The following is an 8,425-nucleotide window of genomic DNA, read 5'->3' as shown; positions in this document are numbered from 1 at the left end:
GTGAACTAATCTTTCGCCGTGAACTAATCTTTTGCTGTGAACTAATCACTCTAAACGGATCATTCTCTGTGAACTAATCTTTTGCTGTGAACTAATCACTCTAAACGGATCATTCTCTGTGAACTAATCTTTCGCCTCGTTCTCGCAGATTCGTTTTATTTGTCACGTGAAAGAGCTCGGGTCTTTTTTGCGCTCATTCATCTTCACATTGTGGTGTGTTTTTATTTCTTAACTTTTCACATGGTTTTAATTACTTATGGCATTTTGTGTACTTTGTAGACTTTGTCAGCGGAAGCAAACCATGTTGCCTTATTTAGTGTCGGAGAACCGCAGCCTTCTTTACAACGCCCACAATAGGGCTAATGCACCACCTGCTGTAAAACGAATGAAATGATTAGTTCAAGATTCGTTCACGACTCGTTCATTTTACTGTTCGAGAGTCAAAGATTCGAATAAATAAAAAGAGTCGGTCTTCCCATCACCAGTGAGTTCAATATGAACAAATATTTAATATGACTCGGTAGTCACGAGTCACGAATCTTTCATATGACTCGGGAGTCACGAGTCATATGAAAGATTCGTTCATTTTGAACGAATCACTCGCGAACGACACATCACTACCCAGCACACATAGTCGCTCCAGCGTGTCGTGGGTCTTCTTCTGGGTCTCCTCCTTTTTCGATTTGTATTCTTTCTTTAGCGGGCACCACGCTCATATTTATCGACAATTTTATGCTTTTTTCCATGGTCACCATGCGTTCCTTCTTCTCACTACCATCCTTACCACTCACTCTCTTAGAACTCATCACTATTATGAAGAATAATGCACAAAATAGAGAGAAAATCACGTAGATAACGCAAACACAATACGGAAGACTCGCGGGAGATGCGTACGGAAGTCGACGAATATGTGAAGTGAAGAGTGAGGCGGCGTGGGCTGCTCCGAGAAGCTGTAATCTTCACATACAACCAAGTTGGGATCATTAAAAAAGCTGAGCAGGACATTAAAGGAACATTTGTGTTTTTGCCATGTCAAATTTCTTGCATGTAAGTCAAAATGTGTTTATTAAACCAAAAAAAAAAAAAAAACAAAAAAAAACAAAACAACAACTTTATGACAACAACAAAGCAAACAAATGGTGTTTCCATCTGAGAATTTCTGTCATTCGAAGCAGGTCACGATCTGCTTCTTTGCCTCGTCTAAGGAGTGAAATAGTTACATAAAAGCACATGTAGTTGCATATTCTCATAGTAGAGCCGTGATTACAAACTGGAGGCCCGCAGACCAACTATAGCCCACCAAACCTTCAAGTTAAACCAGTTGTATTAAACACTTGAAATAAATTAATAGTAATCCAATTAAACTAATTTAAATAAATTAAATTTTTTTATATTTCTTTCTCAGAAGCTTAAGTCTGAAGACTAAAGACTATTTTGCAATTTATTCCGTTAGTGAACAAATACATTTAAAAAATTGCTAATTTATTTAGCTTTACTTTTAGAATCTGTACTAGAAATCCCAGTAAAAGCTGCTGTTCTACTACATAATAAAATAAACCTTCAGCACTCCAGTACTCCAGTACAGTGTGGAGGCCTGAACACAGTCACACTCTGGACTGATCAAAGACAGAAGCTTGAAGTGCACAAAAACTGAAAACAAACCATGAATTCTTGGGTGAAAGCCAACAAATTAAACAATATAAAACTTGTTTTTTTATACAAACGCATTAGTCGTGAACCCACTCTGTTAAAAACATGCAAATACACCTACAAACACAGAGCACATCAGCTTGTGAACAGCCTCAGCTGCTTCTCCTGCCTGACTTTCACCTGTCACACACAGGCTTCAGATATTTACTGCCGCCACAACCCATCTGTCCACACTCAGCCCAGAGTGTCAATCAACAGCAGGCAGCCTCCTCCTCCAGCAGCAGTCGACAAGCCTAAAAGACGTAGTCACAAATGTTGACTTGTGATTCTTGACAGCTTTTTACCAAACTGACGCCTACTTATGTTAGCCGCAAATTAATGGTTTCAACTACATTAAAGGGTGTTTCATTAAGGTTAACTAAAAAAAATGTACTACTTGAAAATAAATAAAAGTTGTTTTGATTGCAGGTACATTATAGACCTCGTGACTTAAGACCTGGGTGTGGGTCACGGCCAAATGGTTCAAATCCCAACCCTGGCAGGACAGTAATGTGTTGAGCAAGAAATAAAAGCTCCACTCTATGTAAAAGTGACAGGCTATTACAGTTAAAAACTTTACGTAGAAGGCAATAGCTATACATTTTTTTAAAAGATTGATCAAGAGACTTAGATGTTGAGGAATTCCATGTGTCTTTCTTCAATTCCTGTGTTTATCAGCGTTGTGTGTAACTAAATAGGCCCAGGTTTCACAATGAGTAAGTCAATTGTGAGTAAATGGAAACAAGGAGCTCATTATATGTAATTTGTTTATATTTTGTGACACTTTTGTTTGTTTTTGTTTTTTATGTAAAACATGTGCCACTGGCCCAAGAAACACTGCGTTATTGTATAGGTTAAATATCGCTTAAACACTCTTGTGACACCAGAGTAGATTCATACCTTCAATTGTAGAAGAATATACGTTAATAAACTACGAGAGCTGATCAGAGCCACTGCATCCTCTTGATTCACATTCAGTCTTTTACGTACAGACACAAATCACTGTCATCCCCATTCCCCTGTGCTTGAGTATTACAATAATTAAAGCATACACCACATTAAAATAATACATTATCTCCCCTCCTTCTCTTCTACACTGTCCTTGTGCTCCTCTTTAACATGAATCGATCGTTCCAGTCCTCTCTGGAGGTTACAAGGCTCGTAGCTTTTAGCGGGTTTTGTAGAAGAATTTTTAACTTTTGTTTAATGTTTTCTGCTTTTTGTGGCTATAATAAATTGTTTGTTTCTACTCCATCAATCAGGTCTAATAAGCCAGACGTACCTTCACTGGAAAACTGGCTTTACCCTGATTAATTCATAATATATTTAAAACAAGAGTAATTTAATCCTAACATTAACCCAGTGAAAGTGCTTTTGAAGATATTGTACAACATGTACTATGTAGTCCCCTGCAAAGAAACAACCAACTTAAATATGTGCAAAGTGAAAACAAAGTTTCTCTATAAGACTCATTCGTCTCTGGTTTATTTGTGTCCCCCATTGAGTCCAAAGCAAGCAATGTTTTAAAGGTGACAATTTGAGGTGTCTAACAGCAGTAATGTGGCTACATGATCAAAAAGACCTTGTGAAAACTGCAAGACTCTGGACACAGAACAACCACCTACCGTCCAATTTTTCACAACATGAATCCAAATGTCATTTGTAATTGCAAGTGATGAAGGACAGATGCAAAAAGTGAATGTATCAACACTATGTCCGATGGGGTGTAGTGTGGAGTCTCAACAATGTGTGTGCATCTCTGCAGTCACTTCTCATTAGTCACATTTTGTCCTGTGCAGGTATGGAAAGGTCAGGCATAACTTTAGATTGGGCAGACATACATATGTGAACACACATCTCTGTTCAGTAGTGGCTCATATTCCCCATTCAACGTTTCCTAGAGAAGTGGGGCAAATGCTGCAGGAAGTCCAGCAGGGTAAGCACTCACGCACACAAGTCTTACCCTGCAGGGAGCATGGAGTCTGAGTAGGTGGCCACGGGATACAGACCCCTGCATCTCAATGACAGCCACACAGCCACAGGGATTTATCTAAATGCTGTCTTCAGTCTACAACACTTTGCTGTTCATGCCTTCAAAAATACCCAAAGCAGCCAAGTACTGGAGGCCAAAAAGAGTCAGGCAGCTCCTTGACTCTGCTTTCACATTCGTCTGTTCCCTCTGGATTGTTTTTTTTTACCAAAATCACTTTTAATTGAGAGCAAATTTAGCTGAGCCAAATTCGCCAGTAGTGTCAAATTCCAACAGGATCCAAGATAAATAGAGGAAGGAAAGGAGAAGAGCGATTCCAAGAAAAGGGAATGGAGATATAGACTGACAAGTGGCAAAGAAACCTGTGGTTTCTGTCATTGTTTTAAAAGAAGAGAAACTGCCTGGATAAAACAAAAGGGCAAAACAAGACAGAAAGGTCTGCACAAGTGACTGAACGCCGAGTTTGATGGATTTCAGTTCCTATAAATTAAAAAAACAAACAAAGAAAGTCAAGTCAGACAAGTTCTCTCCACCTGAAAGACATTATGATATCTTCCAAAGTTAACCAAGACTTACAGTCAGGTCCATACATATTGGGAGATTGATATAATTCTAATCTTTTTGGCTCTATACACCACCACAATGGATTTGAAATCAAATGAACAAGGTGTGCTTTAACTGCAGACATTCAGCTTTAATTTGAGGGTATTTACATCCAAATCAGGTGAATGGTGTAGGAATTACAATAGTTTGTATATGTGCCTTCCACTTTTTAAGGGACCAAAAGTAATGGGACACATGGCTGCTCAGCTGTTCCATGGCCAAGTATGTTATTCTGTCATTATCCCATTTTCCCAGGAGCAGATAAAAGTTCTAGAGGTCATTTCAAGTGTCCTATTTGAATTTGAAATCTGTTGCTGTCAACTTTCAATATGCGATCCAAATAGCTGTCACTATCAGCGAAGCAAGCCATCATTAGGCTGAAAAATCAAAACAAACCCATCAGAGAGATAGTAAAAACATTAGTGAAAGTGAATTATTTGTCATTGTGACACAGCACACACAACAAAATGTGACCTCTGCTTTTAACCCATCACCAAAGTGAACAGTGGGCAGCTTATAAGTGCCAGGGGAGCAGTGTGTGGGGACGATGCCATGCTCAGGGCACCTCAGTGGTAACTTGGCAGCTGGTGGACTTCCAGACCTAAGTCCGCTTCGTTAACCACTAAGCCACCACTGCCCTTAGGTGTGGCAAATCAACTGTTTGGAACATTCTTAAGAAGAAAGAACGCACCAGTGAGCTGAGCAACACCAAAAGACCTGGAAAACCACGGAAAAAAACTGTAGTGGATGACCGAAGAATTCTTTCCCTGGTGACGAAAACACCTTTCACAACAGTTGGCCAGATCAAGAACACTGTCAAGGAGGTAGGTGTATGTGTGTCAAAGTTAACAATCAAGAGAAGACCACCAGAATACAGAGGGTTCACCACAAGATGTACACTGTTGGTGAGCCTCAAAAACGGGAAGGCCAGATTAGAGTTTGCCAAACAACATCTAAAAAAGCCTTCACGGTTCTGGAACAACATCCTATGGACAGATGAGACAAAGATCGACTTGTACCAGAGTGATGGGAAGAGAAGAGTATGGAGAAGGAAAGGAACTGCTCATGATCCAAAGCATACCACCTCATCAGTGAAGCATGGTGGTGGTAGTGTCATGGCGTGGGCATGTATGGCTGCAATGGAACTGGTTCCCTTTGTATTTATTGATGATGTGACTGCTGACAAAAGCAGCAGGATGAATTCTGAAGTGTTTTGGGCAATATTATCTGCTCATATTTAGCCAAATGCTTCAGAACTCATTGGACGGCACTTCACAGTGCAGATGGACAATGATCCGAAGCATACTGCGAAAGCAACCAAATTTTTTGAAGTCAAAGCAATGGAATGTTATGGCCAAGTCAATCACCTGATCTGAATCTGATTGAGCATGGATTTCACTTGCTGAAGACAAAACTGAAGGGAAAATGCCCTAAGAACAAGCAGGAACTGAAGACAGTTGGAGTAGAGGCCTGGCAGAGCATCACCAGGGATGAAACCCAGCGTCTGGTGATGGTCATTGCACTTCACAGTGCAGATGGACAATGATCCGAAGCATACTGCGAAAGCAACCAAATTTTTTGAAGTCAAAGCAATGGAATGTTATGGCCAAGTCAATCACCTGATCTGAATCTGATTGAGCATGGATTTCACTTGCTGAAGACAAAACTGAAGGGAAAATGCCCTAAGAACAAGCAGGAACTGAAGACAGTTGGAGTAGAGGCCTGGCAGAGCATCACCAGGGATGAAACCCAGCGTCTGGTGATGGTCATTGACTGCAAAGGATTTGCAACCAAGTATTAAAACAGTGAAAGTTTGATTTATGATTGTTAATTTGTCCCATAACTTTTGGGAGGCACATTTACAAACTGTTGTAATTCCTACACCGTTCACCTGATTTGGATGTAAATACCCTCAAATTAAAGCTGAAAGTCTGCAATTAAAGCATATCTTGTTCAGTTGATTTTAAATCCATTGTGGTGGTGTATAGAGCCAAAAAGATTAGAATTCTGTCAATGTCCCAATATTTATGAACCTGACTGTATGTGCAAGACATCCATGAAGCTGCTTGGCCCTGCAATCTGTGATGTGACGTGTGTTGTAATTTGATATATGCTTTAAAGGTTATCTGGGGTCTCTGTGATGGGGAAACAACCTCCTTGATGCTGCCCAATGGCTTCTCCACTCCTACAAAGCTGTTAATTAGCCCAGCTAAGTGCACCATTAATCGATTGGTTGTCTCTTCGCTATAACTCGTAACAGCTCTGCACTCTGGAAACACGGGGTGAAGAAATGTGAAGTTCAGGAAGTCACACTTGGCCACTGGTGACATGCTGATGCTGGAGGCAGAGGAAGCGGGAGACTAATGGCTGTTTTCTAATGAAAGGATAAGCTGTTGACGATGGCCAACGACGATGAGGAGGAAAACCTCTGCTTCTTAGTTTCACTGTCTTGACATCTACTATATTAACACTCTGTATGAGTGGAAGAATGTTTTCACAGCTGTGTGCACTGGGGTGCAACTGTGTGCAACAGGAATTCCCAAAACACAGATTTGATTCCTTGAAAAGTTCTAAAACATAAATTCTGACTGAGCGAACTTGTCAACTCTTAAAAGCTATGTCAAAAATAAGAGTAAAGAGTAGAAACAACATATGGTTCTTCTTTAATCACATTATATAAATGATTAACCCTATAACGCCAAACGTATCATATTTGATACATGAGTTTTACAGCCCTCCACATGACCAGTGTGATATTTTTTTCCCTGAAAAACCAGATGTATACAATCAGATACATGCAGTCCACAGATAATTCAACAGGGGATAGTAATTCACTCATTAGCGGGCCTTCCAGTAACTCAACAAGATTGCCATGACTCAGGATTTGGACACAGGTGGTTTTTTAGGAAGAACTTTGCCAAGTTTGAAAAGGTTAAGATGAGAACAATAGTTACTGGGTTGATTCTATGTGAAAATACTTAAAATTTCATAATCTATCTTTCAGTAAAACTGTGTTAAAATTCCATCCATCCATCCAGCCATCATTGTCCGCTTATCCGGGGCCGGGTCGCGAGGGCAACAGTCTGAGCAGGGACACCCAGACTTCCCTCTACCCAGACTCTTCCTCCAGCTTTTCTAGGGGAACTCCAAGGGCCTCCCAGGCCAGCCGAGTGACGTAGTCGCTCCAGCGTGTCCTGGGTCTTCCCCTAGGTCTCCTCCCAGAGGGACAGGACCCGAGCACCATCCGGGGGGCATGCAATGTAAATGCCCAAGCCACCTCAGCTGACTCCTCTCGATGTGGAGGAGCAGCGGCTCTCCTTCGAGCTTCTCCCGAGTGAGCCCTTCCCGTTACTGCGGCCGCGATTCGCCTGTCAATCTCATGCTCCATCCCTTCATCACTCGTGAACAAGACCCCAAGATATTTAAACTCCTCCACCTGAGGCAGGATCTCCTCCCCAACCTGGAGAGTGCAAACCACCTTTTTCCGGTCGAGAACCATGGCATCGGACTTAGAGGTGCTGATTCTCATCCCAGCGGCTTCACACTCGGCTGCGAAACACCCCCGTGCATGCTGTAGGTCCTTGCTCGAAGAAGCAAAAAGCAGAGATGAAATCCGGTGACTCCCGAACTGGATGGAATGCCTGCAAGAAGGCAGGGTATTCTACACTGCTATTTGGCCCGTAGGCCGAAACAACAGTGAGACACCTATCCCTGACCCGAAGGCGCAGGGAAGCGACCCTCTCGCTCAGTGGGGAGAACTCCAACACACGACTGGCGAGCTGGGGAGCTATAAGTAAGCCTACGCCAGCACGCTGTCTCTCACCGCAAGCAACTCCAGAGTAGAAAAGAGTCCAGCCTCTCTCAAGGAGTTGGGTCCCAGAGCCCAGGCTGTGTGTGGAGGTGAGCCCGACTACATCTTTTCGGTATCTCTCAACTTCCCGCACAAGCTCAGGCTCCTTTCCCCCCAGCGAAGTGACATTTCATGTCCCCATAGCCAGAGTAGTTGTCCAGGGATTGGACGGTCGGGGTCCTCGCCCACGACTGCACAAGACACCAACCCCTTGTGGGCCTTCCTGCGGGTGGTGGGCCGACTGGAAGGCGGGCCCGCGTCGCTTATTCGGGCTGCGCCCCGCCCGGGCCCGT

This window comes from Cynoglossus semilaevis, chromosome W (genome assembly GCF_000523025.1).
Source record: "Cynoglossus semilaevis isolate Cse_v1.0 chromosome W, Cse_v1.0, whole genome shotgun sequence".
Taxonomy (NCBI): Eukaryota; Metazoa; Chordata; class Actinopteri; order Pleuronectiformes; family Cynoglossidae; genus Cynoglossus; species Cynoglossus semilaevis.
Note: the sequence above shows the minus strand (reverse complement) of the source record.